The sequence below is a fragment of the Mandrillus leucophaeus genome, unplaced genomic scaffold (assembly GCF_000951045.1).
Source record: "Mandrillus leucophaeus isolate KB7577 unplaced genomic scaffold, Mleu.le_1.0 Scaffold339, whole genome shotgun sequence".
Taxonomy (NCBI): Eukaryota; Metazoa; Chordata; class Mammalia; order Primates; family Cercopithecidae; genus Mandrillus; species Mandrillus leucophaeus.
In genome coordinates, this window is record NW_012103576.1 from 1,781,138 (window position 1) to 1,802,523 (window position 21,386).

The 21,386-nt window shown below is 35.6% G+C and overlaps 1 pseudogene; it reads right to left on the reverse strand.

The window, feature by feature from the left end:
* Positions 1-20,097: 20,097 nt before the first annotated feature.
* LOC105545816 lies at positions 20,098-21,113 on the reverse strand (annotated as a pseudogene).
* Positions 21,114-21,386: the final 273 nt, after the last annotated feature.

Consider the following 21,386-nt stretch of genomic DNA (forward strand, 5'->3'; position numbering starts at 1 on the left):
GGTTTTTGTCTTTGGTTCTGTTTATATGCTGCATTACATTTATTGATTCGTGTATGTCGAACCAGCGTTGCATCCCAGGGATGAAGCCCACTTGATCATGGTGGATAAGTTTTTTGAAGGGCTGCTGGATTTGGTTTGCCAGTATTTTATTGAGGATTTTTGCATAGATGTTCATCAGGGATGTTGGTCTAAAATTCTCTTTTTTTTTTTGTATCTCCGTCAGGCTTTGGTATCAGGATGATGTCGGCCTCATAAAATGAATTAGGGAGGATTCCCCTTTTTTCTATTGATTGGAATATTTTCAGAAGGAATGGTACCAACTCCTCCTTGTGCCTCTGGTAGAATTCGGCTGTGAATCTGTCTGGTCCTGGACTTTTTTTGGTTGGTAGGATTAATTATTGCCTCAATGTCAGAGCCTGCTATCGGTCTCTTCAGGGATTCAACTTCTTCCTGGTTTAGTCTTGGGAGAGTGTAAGTGTCCAGGAAATTATCCATTTCTTCTAGGTTTTCTAGTGTATTTGCGTAGAGGTGTTTATAGTATTCTCTGATGGTAGCTTGTATTTCTGTGGGGTCCGTGGTGATATCCCCTTTATCATTTTTTATTGCGTCTATTTGATTCTTCTCTCTTTTCTTCTGTATTAGTCTTGCTAGCGGTCTATCAATTTTGTTGATCTTTTCAAAAAACCAGCTCCTGGATTCACTGATTTTTTGGAGGGTTTTTTGTGTCTCTATCTCCTTCAGTTCTGCTCTGAACTGAAGTTATTTATTTCTTGCCTTCTGCTAGCTTTTGAATGTGTTCACTCTTGCTTCTCTAGTTCTTTTAATTGTGATGTTAGGGTGTCAATTTTAAAACTTTCCTACTTTCTCTTGTGGGCATTTGGTGCTATAAATTTCTCTCTACACACTGCTTTAAATGTGTCCCAGAGATTCTGGTATGTTGTATCTTCGTTCTCATTGGTTTCAAAGAACATCTTGATTTCTGCCTTCATTTCATTATGTACCCAGTAGTCATTCAGGAGCCGTTTGTTCAGTTTCCATGTAGTTGAGCGGTTTTGATTGAGTTTCTTAGTCCTGACTTCTAGTTTGATTGCACTGTGGTCTGAGAGACAGTTTGTTATAATTTCTGTTCTTTTACATTTGCTGAGGAGTACTTTACTTCCGACTATGTGGTCAATTTTGGAGTAAGTACGATGTCGTGCTGAGAAGAATGCATATTCTGTTGATTTGGGGTGGAGAGTTCTGTAGATGTCTATTAGTTCTGCTTGGTGCAGAGTTGAGTTCAATTCCTGGATATCCTTGTTAACTTTCTGTCTCGTTGATCTGTCTAATGTTGACAGTGGGGTGTTAAAGTCTCCCATTATTATTGTATGGGAGTCTAAGTCTCTTTGTAAGTCTCTAAGGACTTGCTTTATGAATCTTGGTGCTCCTGTATTGGGTGCATATATATTTAGGATAGTTAGCTCTTCCTGATGAATTGATCCCTTTACCATTATGAAATGGCCTTCTTTGTCTCTTTTGATCTTTGATGGTTTAAAGTCTGTTTTATCAGAGGCTAGGATTGCAACCCGTGCTTTTTATTTTGTTTTCCATTTGCTTGGTCGATCTTCCTCCATCCCTTTATTTTGAGCCTATGTGTGTCTCTGCATGTGAGATGGGTCTTCTGAATACAGCAAACTGATGGGTCTTGACTCTTTATCCAATTTGCCAGTCTGTGTCTTTTAATTGGACCATTTAGTCCATTTACATTTAACGTTAATATTGTTATGTGTGAACTTGATCCTGTCATTATGATATTAGCTGGTTATTTTGCTCGCTAGTTGATGTAGTTTCTTCGTAACATCGACGGACTTTACATTTTGACATGTTTTTGCAATGGCTGGTACCTGTTGTTCCTGTCCATGTTTAGTGCTTCCTTCAGGATCTCTTGTAGGGCAGGCCTGGTGGTGACAAAATCTCCAAGCATTTGCTTGTCTGTAAAGGATTTTAATTCTCCTTCACTTATGAAACTTATTTTGGCTGGATATGAAATTCTGGGTTGAAAATTCTTTTCTTTGAGAATGTCGAGTATTGGTCCCCACTCTCTTCTGGCTAGGAGAGTTTCTGCCAAGAGATCTGCTGTTAGTCAAATGGGCTTCCCTTTGTGTGTAACCCAACCTTTCTCTCTGGCTGCCCTTAACACTTTTTCCTTCATTTCAACTTTGTTGAATCTGACAATTATGTGTCTTGGAGTTGCTCTTCTTGAGGAGTGTCTTTGTGGCGTTCTCTGTATTTCCTGAATTTGGATGTTGGCCTGCCTTACTAGGTTGGGGAAGTTCTCCTGGATGATATCCTGTTGAGTGTTTTCCATCTTGGTTCCATTTTCCCTTGTCACTTGCAGGCACACCAATCAGACATAGATTTGGTCTTTTCACATAATCCCATACTTCTTGGAGTCTTTGTTCATTTCTTTTTACTCTTTTTTCTCCACACTTCTCTTCTCGCTTCATTTCATCATTTGATCTTCTATCGCTGATACTCTTTCTTCCAGTTGATCAAATCGGTTACTGAAGCTTGTGCATTTGTCACGTAGTTCTCATGTTATGGTTTTCATCTTTATCAGTTCTTTTAAGGTTTTCTCTGCATTGATTATTCTAGTTATCCATTCATCCATTCTGTTTTCAAGGTTTTTAGTTTCTTTTCGCTGGTTATGTAGTTCCTCCTTTAGCTCTGAGAAGTTTGATCAACCAAAGCCTTCTTCTCTCAGCTCATCAAAGTCATTCTCCATCCAGCTTTGTTCCATTGCTGGTGATGAGCTGCGTTCCTTTGGAGGGGGAGATGTGCTCTGATTTTTTGAATTTCCAGCTTTTCTGCCCTGCTTTTTCCCCATCTTTGTGGTTTTATCTGCCTTTGGTCTTTGATGATGGTGACGTACTGATGGGGTTTTGGTGTGGGTGTCCTTTCTGTTTGTTAGTTTTCCTTCTAACAGTCAGGACCCTCAGCTGTAGGTCTGCTGGAGTTTGGTTGAGGTCCACTCCAGACCCTGTTTGCCTGGGTATCAGCAGCAGAGGCTGCAGAAGATAGGATATTGCTGAACAGTGAGTGTTGCTGTCTGATTTTTGGTCTGGAAGCATTGTCTCAGGGGTGTACCCCACCATGTGAGGTGTGAGGTGTCAGTCTGCACCCAGTGGGGGATATCTCCCAGTTAGGCTACTCAGGGGTCAGGGACCCACTTGAGCAGGCAGTCTCTCCGTTCTCAGATCTCAGCCTCCATGCTGGGAGATCCACTGCTCTCTTCATAGCTGTCAGACAGGGGCATTTACCTCTGCCGAGGTTTCTGCTGCTTTTTGTTTAGCTATGCCCTGTACCCAGAGGAGGATTCTATAGAGGCAGGCCGGCCTCCTTGAGCTGCAGTGGGCTCCACCCAATTCAGGCTTCCTGGCGGCTTTTTTAACCCACTTAAGCCTCAGCAATGGCGGGTGCCCCTCCCCCAGTCTCGCTGCCGCCTTGCAGTTAGATCTCAGACTGCTGTGCTAGCAATGAGGTAGGCTCTGTGGGCATGGGACCCTCTGGGCCAGGTGTGGGATATAATCTCCCAGTGTGCTGTTTGCTAAGAGCCTTGGTAAAGTGAAGTATTAGGGTGGGATTTAACCAATTTTCCAAGTGTTGTGTGTCTCAGTTTCCCTTGGCTGGGAAAAGGGATTCTCTTCCCCCTTGAGCTTCCCAGGTGAGGCAATGCCTCACCCTGCTTCAGCTCTGTCTGGTCGGGCTGCACCAGCTGACCATCACTGATTGTCCGGCACTCCCCAGTGAGGTGAACCCGGTACCTCATTTGAAAATGCAGAAATCACCCATCTTCTGTGTCACTCACGCTGGGAGCTGGAGGCTGGAGCTGTTCCTATTCGGCCATCTTGGGCACACCCCCTCAAGTTTTCAAATGTTTTCTGAAGTGGTTTTTACAATTTTACAAGCCCACCTGTGACATAGGAAAGTTGAGCTCCATTTGCTTCATGTCCTTGCCAATATTTGGTGTTGTTGGTATTTTTTCTTTCAGTATTCTGGTGAGTATATGGTAGAATCTAATTTTTAAGAACTATTTTGAAATAACTTTAGATTTAGCTAAAAATTTTAAAGAGAGTTCCCATACACTTTTCATCTTAAGATCACCACGTTGCAGCCTGGGCCACAGAGAGAGAACTTGTTTCTATGAGAATTAAAAAAAAAAAAAAATTAGGTGTTCATGGTGGGATGTGTCTGTAGGCCTAGCTACCCAGGAGGCTGAGGTGGGAGTATGGCTTGAGCCCAGGAGTTTGAGGTTACAGTTGGCTATGATCCCCTCACTGCACTCCAGCCTGGGTGATAGAGCAAGACCCTATCTCAAAACAAACAAACAAACAAACAACCCTCCTAATGTGGTTTTACTTTGCTCTTCCCTGATGACAAATAATGCTGAGTACAAGTGTATAGTGGCAATTCATATTTCTTCCTCTGTGGAGTATATGCTCGTCTTTGCCTATTTTTATTGGATTGTGTTTTTTGTTATTGATTTTTAAGAGTTTTTATATATTCAAATATAATATTCTGTCAAATATAAACATTGTGAATTTTTTTTTTCCAGTCAGCCATTTGTCTTTTCATTTCCTGAATGGTGTTTTCGACGGACATTTTTAAATTTCATAAAGTTTAGTTTATCCATATTTAAATGGTTAGTGCATTTTGTGTTCCATCCAGGAAATCTTTGCCATTGCCAGTGTCATAAAGATTTTCTCCTATATTTTCTTCTAGAAGCTTTGTAGTTTTAGAGTATACTTTTGCTTTATGATCTATGTTAATTTAATTTTTGAGTATCATGTGAGGTAATGGTAAAGTGTTATTTTGGTTTTCCATATGGGTATCTGCCAGGGGTTAGCAAACTCTGGCCCATAGGCCAAATCTATCTTGCACCCAGTTTTGTAGAATTCTTGTTCATACATTTTTAAAGGATTATAAACACAAAAACAACGAACATGTGACAGGGATACCATGTGACTTGCAAAGCCTAAAATATTTATTATCTAGTCCCTTATACAATAAGTTTTCCTATCCCTGCTTTATACTATTATTGTTACATTTATTACACCTAAATGTGATATTAATCCCATTAGACAATGCTATACTTTTTACTTTAGCAATCGCATGAATTACAAAGAAATTACAGTGAAAAGAGCAAAAAATGTTTTGATGTTTATTCAGATATGTATAATATTCAATACTTGTTATTCCATTCTGAAAATCTCAGTTTTCATCTGTCAAAATTTCCTTTCAGCATGAAGAACTCATTTGATCATTTCTTATAATGACGTTCTGCAAGTGACAAATTTTGTAGCTTCTATTTCATTTTACTTGAAATGTCATTATTTTTCTTTAATTCTTAAAGAATATTTTCACTGCGTGTGGAAGTCTGGGTTAATGTTTTGCTTTATTCTTTCAGTACTTTAAAGATATTGTTCTACTCAATTTTTGCCCCTATATTTTCTGATGAGAATTAATATAGTTATTTCACATACATATATATACACAGACATATATATACACACACACACAGACATATACACACACACACACACACACACACATACATATAATGTTGCTTTTCTCTTACTGCTCTTGAGATTTGGTCTTTAGCCTTGGATGACAATAATTTGACTATGATTTGCCTTGGAATGGCCTTTTTCATGCTTATTTTACTTGGTGATTTGGATATCTTAAATTTGTAAAATTTATGCTTTTGTTTCAATTTGGGAAATTTCAGCCACTTTGTCTTCAGCTATTTTTCTCTCCCATTTTTTATCTTTTATTATTTTGGGATTACAGTTACACTTATGTTAGACTATTGTGTATTCTCTAACTGGTCACTGAGGCTTTATACATTCTTTAACCAGTGATTTTTTTTTCTGTGTTGTTTCCATTGGTCAATCATCAAGTTAAATTAACCTTTCCTCTATTATCTCCATTCTGCCTTTAAGTAAGTCCAGTGTATTTAATTTCAGAGATTGTATTTTCAGTTATATAATTCCATTTTGGCTTTTTTTTTTCTTTGTTTCTTTTTTTTTTTTCCTTGGGTGAGCTTTTCTGTGTTTACATTCATTTCAAGTATAGTCCTATGCCATTTTTGACGGAGATACATTCTGAGAAATGTGTTGTCAGGCCATTTCCTTGTTGTGCAAACATCATAGAGTGTACCTACACAAACCTAGATGGTATAGCCTACCCCATTATATAGCTCCATTATAATCTTATGGGACCACCATTATGTATGTAGTTTTTTTGGTTTTCTGAAACATCGTTATGTGACGCATGACAGTATTTTTTTTTTTTACTTCACTAAGAATAGCTAGAAAAATGCTTTAAAAAATACATGTCTGCCAATTCTGTCATTTGTGTCAGCTAGTGACGAGTCTTAGTTGATTTTCTTTTGTATTGAGAACGTATAATATTTTCCTGTTTTTTAATATGTTGAACGATTTTCGTTTGCATCACAGACATTATAAATGTTAAAGAGTAGAAGATATAAATTCTGTTACTTTTTTCTGATGGATGTTTCTTTTGTTTTAACTGGCAATTAGATCAGTTATATTCAACTGCAAACTCTGCTTTTTGGGTGGAAGCTTCAATCTTATTTCATATCTTTTGTATTTAACTGAGCTTCTTTAAATCTGCTGGGTGGTTCAGGGGTCACCCAAACATATGGTCAGACAGAATTTAGGCATTCATTCCCTTGGTATTTTCCTTGTGGGATATTCCCTCTTTCTACAGCACTGTTGTTTCTCTAGATTCAGTTTTCTGTATCCCCAGAAGAGAAAGACTGCCTTCCCCCAACCACTACCACTCTGCCCACCATGCTACCTACACATAGCCTTAAGCTAAAACCCATGAAAACGGGAACTCGTTTTGTGCAACTCCTCTCTTCCAAGGATAGCCTCTTCATCAGATTCTGTCCTTTTCTATTTTCTCCCCAGTGTCTCCAAGTGGCTGTATTTTGTATTATGTCTGGAATTTGTAGCTGTTACTTGCAGGAGTGTTGGTCTAGTAAGATCTTACTCAGCTATTACCAAAAGTGAAAGTCATCTCTTTCTCTATTTTTCCCCTAACCAGATTTACTTGTGGTTTAACCATTTGGTAAATATATTAAAATAATACACTTTTAGCTTTACTCATTTTCTGTTTTCTTGTTTATATGTATCTGTTCTTATTTCTATTATTTCTTCCCTTCTCTTCACATTGGGTTTAATCTGCTTGTCTTTTCTTACTTTTCTACAGTTTAAATGTAGATAATTGATTTTAAACCTTTCTTCTTTTTAAAGATGAGCATTTAAAGCAATAAATTTTCTTTGAGGCACTGTTTTAGCTGTATCCTATGAATTTTTATATTGTATTTTCATTTTCATTGTTTGAAGTATACTCTAATCTTTCTTGTGATTTCTTCATGTGTTACTCATTAGTATGTGATTTAAATTACAAATATGGGGGGTTTTGTTAGGTGTTCTACTGCTGTTCATTTCTAAGTTTATTTCCTTTGTGGCCAGAAAACATATTATTTAGATTTCAATATTTGAAATTTTTAAAACATATTTTATGACCCAGTAGTGTTTTACAAATGTGAATTCAGTCAATGGGGTTGATTAGGTTGTAAAAAATCTTTACTTTTTTCCCATATAGGATAATTTGTATCACTCTATCTCCAAGTTTGTTACCATTTTTTTTTTCCGTTATCTGCCAGCCAGTAAATTTTCATGTTAAATGTCATAGATTGTAGTCCTAGAATTTCCATTTGGTCTTTTTCTATAATTTTGATTTCTGTGTTGGTATACCCATTTGTCCACCTGTTTTGACCACCTTATCTTTTTAAAGTTCTTGAACATATTTATAATAGCTTTTAAAATGTCATCTGCTAATTTAACATCTGGATTATTACAGATTCATTGTATTAACTTTTTTCTTATGATTTTATGTTTTTAAAAATTCATCTCTTGTGATATTTGGTCGCATAGTGGAAACTACTGATAATATTTTGTAAAGATTATTGATTCTTATATTTTCTCCTAAGAGTATTTTCATTTTCACTCCAGCTGACTTTTAAATTGCAGGCTGATTATCTTGAACTTTTGGAGACTTCATTTTATACTTTGTTAGTCTGGATCTGACTAGTTTTGCTTAGAGTGGATCCTTAACCTTTGGGCATAGTGCTTATTCTTAAGGTATGGTCTTTACAGAATTTTAATAGAAAGCCTAAGATATTTATAGACTGGGTGCAGTGGCTTATGCCTGTAATCCCTGCACGTTGGGAGGCAAAGGCAGGACGATCCCTTTGGTCCAGGAGTTGGAGACCAACCTGGGTAACATGGCAAAATCCCATCTCTACAAAAAATACAAAAATTAGTCGGGCATGCTGGCACTTGCCTGTGGTCCCAGTTACTCAGGAGGCTGAGGTGGGAGGATCACTTGAGCCTGGAAGTTTGAGACTGCAGTGAGCTCTGACTACACCACTGCACTCCAGACTGGGTGACAGAGTGAGACCCTGTTTTTATCAAGGTCTCCTAAATTAATGGAATTCAGCCACTAAGCTCTGTCTCCCTATAATGAGCAAACACTGAAGTATCTGTTCCAGTTTTTTTTTTTTTTTGCCTTATTTCTGTTGCTTTCTGTAAGCTTTCTTATTGTTTTTTTCTGTACATATTTGTGTGAGGGTATTTTACATAAAAATTATAATTCACTTCTCTGTGACGCTCCCCTTTCTGGGATTTTCCTCTTCAATTTTTAGCTGCTCTGGCAAGCCCCAACCCCATTTTCTAATACCTCAAACCAATATGACTTGAGATTTCTCCTTGCATTCTAACTACCTCACATCAAATTTCCTGGGTAGTGCCCTTAGGAGAAAACTACACAGATATGGACTTCACTCAGTGTGGTTTCTTTCTATTTGCAGTTGAATGCAGTCCAATTTCTGCCTGCTTTCAGGTACTCTCCAGTACCTTCAAATACAATCATAGGTTACTTAACATTGGAGGTATATTCTGAGAAATGCATCATTAGGTGATTTTTTTGTTGTGCCAACATCATAGAGTGTACTTACACAAACCTAGATGGTATAGCCTACTACACACCTAGGCTATGTGATGCTGCCTATTGTTCCTAAGCTACAAACCTGTATAGGATGTTACTGTACTGAATACTGTAGGCAACTGTAACACAATGGTAATCATACGAACATATCTAAACATAGACGTGGTACAGTAAAATATGGCATAAAAGTTTAAAAATGGTATTTGTATTTGTACAGGGCACTTAATGGAACTTGTAGGACTGGAAATTGCTCTGGGTGAGTATGTGACTGAGTGTTGAGTGAATGTGAAGGCCTAGGATATTACTGTTTACTACTGTAGATTTTATAGACACTGCACACTTAGAGAATACTAAATTTATTTAAAATTTATTTCTTCAATAGTAAATCAAAGTTAATTTGGTGTAACTTTTTTACTTTATAAACCTTTCAAATGTTTTAGACTTTTTGACTCATAGCACAGTTTAAAATACAAACACTTTGAACAACTGTACAAAATATTTTCTTTATATTTTTATTTTATGAGACTTTTCTACTTAATTAAAAAAAAAACTCTTAAACTTTGTTGTTAAAAAATAAGATACAAACAAACACACATTAGTTTAGGCCTATACAGGGTTAGGATAATCAATATCATCATCTTCACTTCCACATCTTGTCCCACTGAACCACTGGAAGATCTTCAGGGGCAATACCATGCATGGAGTTGTCATGTCTTATGAAAATAATGTCTTCTGGAATACCTCCTGAAAGATCTGCCTGAGGCTGTTTTACAGTTAACTTACAAAGATAAGTAGAAGGAGTACACTGTAAAATAATGATAAATATAGTATAGTAAGCACATAAATCAGTAACATAGTCATTTATTATTATTAACAAGTGTTATGTACTACACATAATTGTATGTGCTCGACTTTTATATGACTGGTAGTGCAGAAGGTTTGTTTATACATCACCATGACTATGTGAGTAATCTGTTGCACTACATCATGACAACTCTGATATCACTGACGTTTTTCAGTGTCATTATAATCTTATAGGACAACGATTATATATTCAGTCAGGTTTACCGAAACATTGGTATGCAGCACTTGACTGTAGCTCATTTTTAATATTTTGTACAGAGTTTTGTAAATCTGTGAGATGATTGTACAAAACAAGCCACTCTGCCATTGCCAGACCTCAAATTGGTTCTCTTTTAAAAAAAATTCAAAAAAGAAAAAAAATAAACTTTTCATGACACATCTTATAGAATAAAATGTGCAGATGTATTTACAAGCAAAAATAGAAGATGTCAAAGTTATCCGTAGCTCCTCACATATTATATAACTCTATCTCAGGATGGAGGACAGCCATGTAATCTCACTTAGCTTCTCAGTAACCTGTTAAAAAAATGGAATATGATGTTTATGCCTATCTTGCTTCATAGGAAATGCTAGCTTATATGGTCAACTGTCTGTTCTTCCCTTACTTGGCCTAATGGCAAAATTTGAGAGATTTGATCACTCTTCTTCATACCCTTTGTTTTGCAGAACAATACACTTTCCTGATTTACCTACTAGCTAACTAGCCCCTCCATTTCAGTATTGTTTGAACGTTGTTTTTTCTCCATACCTCCTCAGATTGGAATTCCTCAGGCCTCAGTTCTTGGACTTTTTCTTTTCTAGCTCCTTATCCCTTAATGATCTCATCCAGTCCTGTGCCTTTAAATATACTCTATATGTTGACAATTTTCATATTCATATTTCCAATTCACATCTCTCCCCTGAACTGAAGACTCAAATAATGAAATCTTAACTGACATTGCCTCTTTTTTGGTTTAATGGGTATCTCAAAATTAACCTGAAAAATTTAACTCTCACTCTCTCTTTGTACCTCCTCTCTCCAAAATATTTTCTGATAGCCCCACCTTCATTATGTCCATTCTCTATTCCAGTTATTTAGAACACAAACATTTGAGTCATCTTTGATCCTTTTTTTCACAACCCTGATCCAATCCATCATTAAATCTTAGTGATTCTTCCTTCAAATTATTTTCAAAATCCTGTCACTTCCCACCACTTTTTATTACCACCTTGTTCTAGGCCACCATCAACTTTCACTTAAGTTGTTGCAATATTCTTCTAAGTAGTCTCTATGCTTCTGCTCTTGATCCATTAAAGTTGATTCTTCATACAGTCAGAGTAACCCTTTTAAAATGTAAGTTGAATCAGGATACTCCACTTCTCAAATACCTTTAAAGACCTACCATTTCCTTCAAAGCAAAAGTTAAAGTCCTTGAGAAGAACCTCCAAAATAGTGATGTAAGTAATTCCAAAACTCTCCTTCTCTATAAAAGTAATAGAAACACTGACAACAGTTGTCAAAGCAAACTTTTTTAGAACTCTGGAAATTAATAAAAAATTTACAATAATCTAGGAAGCATTTACTCAAGAAAGAAAACATCATCTTAATGAGAAGTGGCCTTCGTGGTGTTTTAATTCACCCGAATCCCATTTGTTCTGCCTAAATTCACGAGAGCTTTGAAAATCAACAGCCTCACAATGATAGCAGCCATGAAAACCAGAAGCTTAGCCACCATGGGAAAGGGTATAACAGGTTTGAATTTTCCCCCAAACCACATTCCCACAGAATTGCCACTATTTGACTTGTCTAATAGATTGTTGAAAAACACATTCCTTGGGGTTCTTTTTATTTGGGCTGACTAATAAGTCACTCGGTAAATAACCCTTTTCCCAGGACATTTGCCAAAAGAATCAGTGGAAGTTGTTTAACAGTGCAGCTACTTGAGGTGGTGTTACCAGTTGTTACTAACAAAAGACTGACTAAAATACTTAAAAAGAAAAACAGGTGGATGAGATGGCCATAAGGAGCTTTGAAAAGTTTTAGCACACTCATAGGATCTAGAAGGCCACACATGGATACATGTAGACTATGTGAATGTCCAGGAAAGCCCTGAGAAGATCTTGTTTCTTGCCTGTGGTTCACTTGGAAGCTCTGTGCAAGCATGGTGTAAGGGTTAAGCCCGAGTTGTAAACTGCCTGAGAGAGCATTGAATGTGTGTCACAATATACAAACAGAGCTCCTCTGTCACTGCTAGGAGACTTATTAGTTCAAGACATTTAATTAAATCTCTGTCCAATCATTAGCTGACTACCAAGCTAACCAGGCAGACAATTCAGTAGTTGAACAGCACAAAGAATACAGACTTTAAATAATCCATGAAAGTCACTAATAATAAAATAGCTACAACAACAAAAGCAATAGACAGCAGTAACAAATCCTGGTGAATGAGAGGAATTTGAATTCCAGAGTTTTACATTGTATCACTTAAAATGTACATATTTCAACAAAAAATTATGAGCCCTCCAAAAAGAAAGTGTGTTCTGTACACACAGACAAAAGCAATCAACAGGAAGTGTTCCAAAGGAAGCCCGGATGTTAGACTCATCATATAATACTACAAATTAACTATTGCAAATATGTTCAAAGAAATAAAAAAAAGTCTAAAGAATTAAGAAAAATGTAAGAACAATAATTAGTTATCTAGAATAACTAGAATAAAATGGAAAATTTATCAGAGGGACTCAATAGCACATCTGAGAAAGCAGGTGACAGAATAAATGAACTTGAATATATGTTAATTGAGAGTATACTGTCCGGGAAACAGGAAGAAATAACAAGAAAAAAATTAACAGAAACTCAGAGACCTGTGAGACATCATCAGGCATACCAATATATGCATAATGGAAGTTCCAGAAGAAGAGATAAAAGAAAAAAATATATTTGAAGAAATAATGGCTGAAAACTCTCCAGATAAGACCAAACACATTAATCTATACATCTAACAAGCTCAACATTTCCTAAGTAGGATAAATTTAAAGAGATCCACACTTAGATAAATCATAATCAACATGTCAAAAGCCAAAGCAAAGAGAGAATTTTAATAGCAGCAAGAGGAAGAGTGACTCATCATGCACAAAAGTTTCTCAGTAAGATTAACAAGTGAATTCCCATCAGGAACCATGTAGCCCAGAAGGCAGTGGATTTACGTATTTAAAATATACAGAAGAGATGCTGTCAATGAAGAATTCTATATCTAGCAAAGCTATCCTTTGCTAGGTGGAAAATGAAGGAGAAAATAAAAAAATTTCCGGATAACCAGAAACTCGCAGAATTTGTTGCCAGCAACCCTGACTTACAAGAAATATTAAAAGGAGTCTTTCATGCTGAAATAAAAGAACACTAGACAGTAACTTAAATCCATGGGAAGAAATAAAAAACACTGTTAAAATGACTACAAAAATAAATATAGAATAAAAAGGTATAAATGATTTTTTAACTCTTTTGTTCTCCTTCCTGATTTAAAAGACAATTTCCTAATGAAATCATTACAAATTTGTGTTAATGCGTTTATCAAATCCATCTGACAACATTATGACAAAGGAATGAGCAAGAAACTGAGTTATATAAAAGCTAAGTTTATATATAACTATTGGAATTTAAGTGTTACTTATTCAAAGTAGATTGTGATACGTTAGGATGTTAATTGTAATCTCTAATGCAACCACTGAGTATATAGCTCAAAAATATCATAAAATAAACAATAATGGAATTAAAATGAGATACTAGAAAATGTCTCTTTAACACAAAAGAAAATAGTAATGGAGAAATACAGGAAAAAGTGGAATATAAAGCATACAAAAAAAGAGGACAAAATGGCATATTTAAATCCTATCGTTAATAATTACATAAAAGGACAGAAATTGACCAAAGGTATTAAAAATATTAAAACATGATCCAACTATATGCTATCTACAAGAAGCTCACTTTAGATTCACACACCTGAATAGATTGAGAATAAAAGTACAGACAAATATGTAGTATGTAGAAAGTGCCCATAATAGAGCTGGTGGACCTAAACTAATATTAGATGCAATAGACTTTAAGATAAACAATTTTATTATAGACAAACCCACAGCTAACATCAACTTAGTGGTGAAAGACTGAAAACTTTCCCTCTAGATCAAGAAGACCAGCATTTCTACTTTTGCCACGTTTTTTTGACATCGTACTACAATTTTTGCCAGAGCAATTAGGCAAGAAAAAGAAATAAAACATCCAGATTTGAAGGGAAGAAGTACAATTATGTCTACTCACAGATGGCATGATCCTGTATATAGAATATCCTAAAGAGTGCACAGAAGCTATTAGAATTAATAAATTCAACAAGGTTGTGGGACACAAGATCAATATACATAATCAATGTTATTTCTATACACTAGCAATAAACAACCAGAAAGTGAAAGTAAGAAAACAATTTCATTTATAATCATGTCAAAAAGGATAAAATACTTAGGAATGAAATTAACACATGAAGTGAAAGATACATACAATGAAAACTACAAAAATTGTTGAAAGAAGGTGAAGACCTAAGTAAATGGAAAAACTTTCCATTTTCATGGCTTGGAAGACTTAATATTGTTAAGATAGCAATACTTACCAAATTGATCTCCAGACTCAACACAATCCCTGTCTATTTCCCTGCTGGAATTTTACAGAACCCATCAAATTCATATAGAAATGCAAGAAACCAAAAATTGATATAAAATGCAAGGGATCTAAAGCAGCCAAAACTATCTTGAAAAATAAGAATAAAGTTGGAGGAGTCACAGTCTCCCATTCCAAACTTAGTAAAAGAATATGATAATCAAAACTGTGTAATACCGGCCTAAAGACAGACATATTGGTGAGTGAAGTAGAGTTGAACTTCCAAAAATAAATATGCACATATGGTATGACAAGGTGCCAGAACAAGTAGATGGGGGAAATAATAGTTTTTTTCAACAGATGATACTGGGAGAACTGCATCATTCCCTCATGCAAAGGGATGAGGTTTGAACCTTACCTCACATTATATATAAAAGTGAATTCAAAATGGATCAAAGGCCTAACTGTAATAGCTAAAATTTTGTAATTCTTAAAAGAAAATATAGAGATAAATATTTGCGACATCAGACTAGGCAATGGTTTTTAGATACGACAACGTAATTATAAGCCACAAAAGGAAGTGGTAGACAAACTGGACATCATCAAATTTTAAAACTTTGTGCTTTAAAGGACATTACCAAAAAATTGAAAAGACAACCCATGAAGTGGAACCAAATGTTTGCAAATCATATATCCCATAAGGGATTTGTATTTGGAAGATGTAAATAGCTCTTACGACTCAATAATAAAAAGAAAAATAATCCAATTAAATATGGGCAAATGATATACAAAGACATTTCTCCAAAAAAGATGTACAAATGGCAAATAAGCACACGACAATATATGCAACACCACTAGTGTTTAGGAAAATGCTCATCGAAACTACAATGAGATACCACTTTTCACTCACTAAGATGGCTCTAATAAACTTGACAAACAATAATAAGCATTGGCTAGGATGTGAAGAAATTGGAAACTTCATATATTGCTGTGGCATGAATTCCTCTATTTTTCTAGTTTTGCAAACACTAGAAAAATAGAGGAATTCATGCCACAGCATGTGTGTTTGTGTTTAGTTGTTATTTTTGTTGAATGGATGAATGAAGGAATGGATGACATACAACCTACCCACTCCCTTGCTCACGTAACTTACACTTACTTGTCTTCTTCCTGTTCCTTAAACATGCTCAGTTCTTTCTTTCTTTCAGGCCTTTACATTTTTTTCCCCTTCATTCTGGTACACTCATCTCCTCACTCTTCAAAATTTGCACTAAGCATTTAATGTGAATCCTTCAGTCTCAGTTTAAATATAATTTATTTTGAGAGCTCTTACCTGAAAATTCTATCAAAAAGAAGTCTCACTCATTGCTCTTTGCTCTAGCTTTCTGTTTGTTTCCTTCAGAGTGCTTCTTATGCTCTTAAATTGTTTTGTTTATAAATGTGATAGCCTGCTTAATGTCTTTATTTTAAAACATTTAGTCCTTACTAACAAATAGCAAGAAATTTGTCTTTTTTTCCTGTAGATCCCCAGTGCTAGCAAATCACCTAACACATAGAATATATTCAATAAATATTGGTTGAATAAGTGAAGTAAGGTGCAAAAAGAGGCAAAGTGTGAAACATCCTTCAACACTTACATCCTGACACACACACATGCCTGTGTATGCTCTCCATAATTCCCTGTATGAGCTTTAGTCAAGAAAAGTGTGATAACCTTGCTACACACAGAATAAATTAGGCCTTTCAATATAAGGGCATCTCTGGTACTAGAGTTATATAATACTAATGATGATCACCATAAGAACAGCTGTTATGGAAAAACAGCATAAAGTTTTCTTAGAAAACTAGAAATGGAATTACTGTATGAGCCAACAATCTCACTTCTGGGTATATACCTGAAGGGAATAAAATCACCACATCATAAAGATATACACACTCCCATGGTTTTTCGAAGCAATATTTACAACAGCCAAAGTGTGGAATCAACCTAAGTGTCCATCAAAATATGAATGGATAAATAAAATGTGTCATAGATACACAATGGAATACTATTTAGCCATAAAAAGAACAAAATTCTGTAACTGACAACAACATGGATGAGTTTAGAGGGCATTATGCAAAAAGCACAGAAGAATAAATACCACATGTCCTCACTCATATGTGGATGCAAAAAAGTTGATCTCATAGGAGTAGAAACTAGAATTGTGGTTTACTAGAGAGGGGGAAAGGTTTGAGGAACGGAGGATAGCCAAAGTTTGGTCAACAGGTACAAAGGTACAGCTAGATAAGAGGAATAAGTTCTAGTGTTCTGTAGCACTACAGAGGAACTGAAATCAACAATATTTATTGTATATTTTCAAATATCCGGAAGAGCGGATTTTGAATGTTTTCAACACAAAGAAATGATAAATGTTTGAAGTGATGAATGTGTAAATTAATCTTATTTGATTATCACATACTCACTGTATCCCATAAATATATATAATTATTATATGTCAATTAAAAGTAATAAAAATGGGAAGGGAATAGTAAAAATAATAAAGAATTTTAAGGTGCTTACTATTTGCCAAGTACTGTACTAAGTGTTTTACACTGTTTATCTTATTCTCATAAGCAACACTATGAAGTAGAGGTTATTATATTCTATACTACATAGCTGATAACAAGAATTTCAGAGGGGTTAAAATATATTGTTCAAGTTCAGGTCTTTCTGACAATAAAGCCTGTGTGTATATGTCCATGTATATATGTGGACAAGCAGATATGGGCATACAGGACCGTGACTCAAATGCATTGGTGAAAAACTTTATTTGATGATTATTTTAATTGAGCCAACGACAACAAAAAACTGCAGGAACAAATGAGCACTTTTCTATGTACTCCTTTCTATATGATGAAAATGGTAGATTGACTAGTTCTGCTTTCATGACTTGTTAAAACCAAAGGACCGTTCTGTAGGTAATTAATTTTATTTTCTTACTACTTAGTCCTGGCGTTGTTGACAAATTGACTAAAAGTTCAATGATTTCTTCTTAATCTTTTTCAAATTTTTAAATTTATTTCTGTGAAATACTTCCTGGAAAAGTTGTGGTTATGGTTCTCAAGTGCATTTTGTTTGCTCTGCTGCTGCCAGTACACAGCACGAAGCTCTTTTCTCAGCGATGTTGATTTTCTAAGGGGTCAGTTCAACCTTCTAAGATGTTGTTTTGTGATTTTGGCACACCTTATGAGGAGATGATGTGCAGAGACACAGAGTTGCCCATTATCAGCTACGAGTCATAACTGCTGTTTGGCGGAGATAAGAAATTTAAACAAATTTCCCAAGGCTTAGGGTGGTTCTAAAGTATTGCTTATTTATTATGACTCAGACTTGTTTATTTCGTAATACAAGGAAGATTTGAAGAAGGCAAATTTCACAGTAAACTTTTAATATAAAGGCACCTGACTCATGCAACTATAACTGAACAGTTGTTTTTTTTTAATTTCTTACACTTTCTACTCATCCAGAGTCTTGACTTCATGTTAGAAACCTTCCTGTAGCTTGTTCTCCACTTCCAGATGTAACACATTTCTCTCTAGAGAGAGTCTTGTCTAACTTCTCCCTGAAGTAATCAAAAGGAAAGAAATTAGTTTACCTGTCTAATTTTCTCTCACAGCTAAAAAGGTCCCTGCCTCTCCCCAATAAATTTCTCTCTGTCAGCACAAGGCACATCTCATTTCTTGTTCTTCTCTACCTCTTCTTAGTTCCTAATGAAAATGATCAAACTCTAATAAGTATTAGGCTTGCAGTTTTCCTCCCATTTTTCCCCTTCCTTCTGAGGAATCATATTTGTTTCTATCCTCTAGTGTTTGACTTCATCTGCTCACTGTGTCTTCTTGTTAGTTAATAGTACCTTCCTTCTAGTTTCAGGGTTGCCTTAGGTTAAATGAGAAGGATTAGAAAATATCAGAAATTAAACTTACATGATAATTTTTTCAGGATTAAATTGATAATGTTACAACAAAATTTGTGTAACACCATAGATTCCTTTTCCAAAGAGTTCTTTATTGGGGTTTCCATGCTTTTCTCATTTTCATTTGCACTTAAAATAGTCTTCAGTCAGCTTCTGTTGCTGACCAATAAAGTGTTAATTCCAGGAGTGCTTACCAGAGTGAAATAGAATAGATCCAACTAGCGGTGTACCTGCCAGGATGTATCCAGAAGCAATGGTGGAGTCAATTAGATTGAAACAAGTTTGGAAGCTTTTATTAGTCATACGTTAATGAGTTCAGTATTTTCTTTTTTCCAAAGTTGGGCTGACTCATTGACATTTTGACCCAACCTCAAAGATAATAAGATAATAAACACGAATTTTCAGTCTGTCATATTGTCATGGAATATTTTTATATGATACAGTCATTATTGGTATAGACATAGGCAAATGACCACTCATACAATGGGTGTGGATTTTAAAAAGCAAATTGACAGGTATTTTTTTGGCTGACACATATTCAATGTTCACCATATGCTAGACATTGTGATAGAAATGTGACTTGTATTATATTTAATTTTCAAAACCACTTTTGTGAGGTAGGCACTCTTATAATCCCCATTTTATAGATGAGAAAACTGAGGTGTATAGATGGAAAGTGATGAGCTAAATCTGAAATAATTGTGCATAGCAGACTTAAATACATGCGTACCTGAACCCCAAACTGATGCAAGCCTCATTGAGTGTTGGGATTATAGGTGATTTTAAAATTTATTCTCTACCCTTTTGTCTACTTTTAAATAATTAACATTATAATTTTAAAATACTGTATATATTTGCTTTTCAAAAGACATTCCTCCTGAGTTAAATTTGCTGTGTTTGTAAGGTCAACACCTTTAGATCATCTTTGGAAGTTGGAAGGAATAGTGCACACTGTAGCCCTATCTACTGATCAAAACATGTAATTGCATTTTCCATAGTGTCTATTAGTTCCAGTTCTTAGTCGGATCACAGTCTTGTAGGCCTCCTTGCTTTAGCAGAGGACCTTCTATGCAGACTCTTATATAATAGTTAAGTAATTTTTTTCTCTCTACTCACCTCCATCACTTCAAAGTGTGGGTTATGACATATTTTACACCAAGAGCATTGAGATAAGAATTGTAGATTTTGCAACTTTGCTCTTTTTCACCTAAAAAAGGGGATCTCAGCATATTACTATTATAATAGAATATTTCCAATTTAGTAAAATAAAATCAAACTGTTCAGGATTAAAATGTGCTAATTATTATTTTATTTTAAAACTTTCCTTCAAGGCTGCCCTGTGTACTACTTAAATGGGTGGTACTATAAAAGTTTAACTTTTTTTTTTCTGAGTGGAAACATTTTACATGCCTGTTGGAAATAGAGAAAACACTTTAATTATCTTATAAAATGTTGTTTAGTATTTCTACCTTGTTAGTTTTACAAGTCAATATCAAACTGTTGGTTAGATGAGCCTCCATGCGATATTCACACTCTTTTAGGGCTGTTTCTTCCTAATTATTTTTCTTACAGCATTTTTCACATCTTGTCCCTCAAGGTGTAAATGAGGGGGTTCAACATAGGGGTCACAACACCATAAAATACAGATATGCTATCATTTTGATGCTGCTCCTCTGGCATGTATATACCTACGTAACAAAACTACACGTTCTGCACAAGTACCCCAGAACTTAAAGTATAATGAAAAAACACTTTCAAAAAAATACAGAGATGACTTTACCCTTGTCTTGGGATTCCCTTGACTGAGGTTTCAAGTGCATGTAGGTGACTGTCCCATAAAATATGATGATCACAGTCAGATGGGATCCACAGGTGGAGAAAGCTTTGAGTCTGGCCTCTGCAGAGTTGATCCTCAGCACAGCAACCACAATGTGAGCATAGAAGAGGAGGATGAAGGTAAAGGGCAGGGGCAAGGTGAATATGCCGATGACTAGACCGAGGATGAGTCTGCCTGGGGTGTCCAAACAGACAAGTTTCAACAATTCCTGCACCTCACAGGTAAAATGGTTGATGACACTGTGTCCACAAAAGGGCAGGAATTGCAATGATTGGTATCAATGACATAAGGAAGGCACTGGCCCAGGTCAGCATGGCCAACTGTATGCAGACTTTATTGTTCATAATGATGATGTAGCACAGGGGATTGGAGATTGCAACAAATCTATCATAGCCATGACAGCAAGGAGAAGACACCCTGTCATCCCCAGAAAAATAGCACTGGTCATCTGGACATAACAGCTATTATAGGAAATGGTGGGGTGGTCTCTTAAACCATTGAACAACAAAAAAGGTACTGAATTGCTGGAGTAGCAGATATCAAGGAAGGACAGGTTGCTTAGGAAAAACTACATAGGAGTGTGAAGCCGCCCATCAACTTTAACCACAACAATAATGAGACTGTTACTAACCAATGTGATCAGGTAGACCACTACCATGGTGCAACAAAAGACAATCTGATATTTTGGATAGTTGGACAAAACCACCAGGATGAACTCTGTCACTTCACTGCCATTATCAATAACCAGAATATCCATTTTGTTCTATCTGCCAAAAAAGAAGAAGGAATTCAATTCATTTTAATTTGAGAGGCAATTATTGAGTATTTGCTATATCCTCAGTCTCTATATTGGGTGCTATTATGAAGAGATGTCTACAAAACAAGTAATGTCATTTGGATCTTTATGTTTTAATTTGGGAGATAAAACATTCATGTACAGCATAAGATTAATTTGCTAAGTTGCACAATCCATTGTGAGTCTTAATTTCTTCATCTTTAAAATGAGGGAAGTTGGACTTCACTTTTGAAC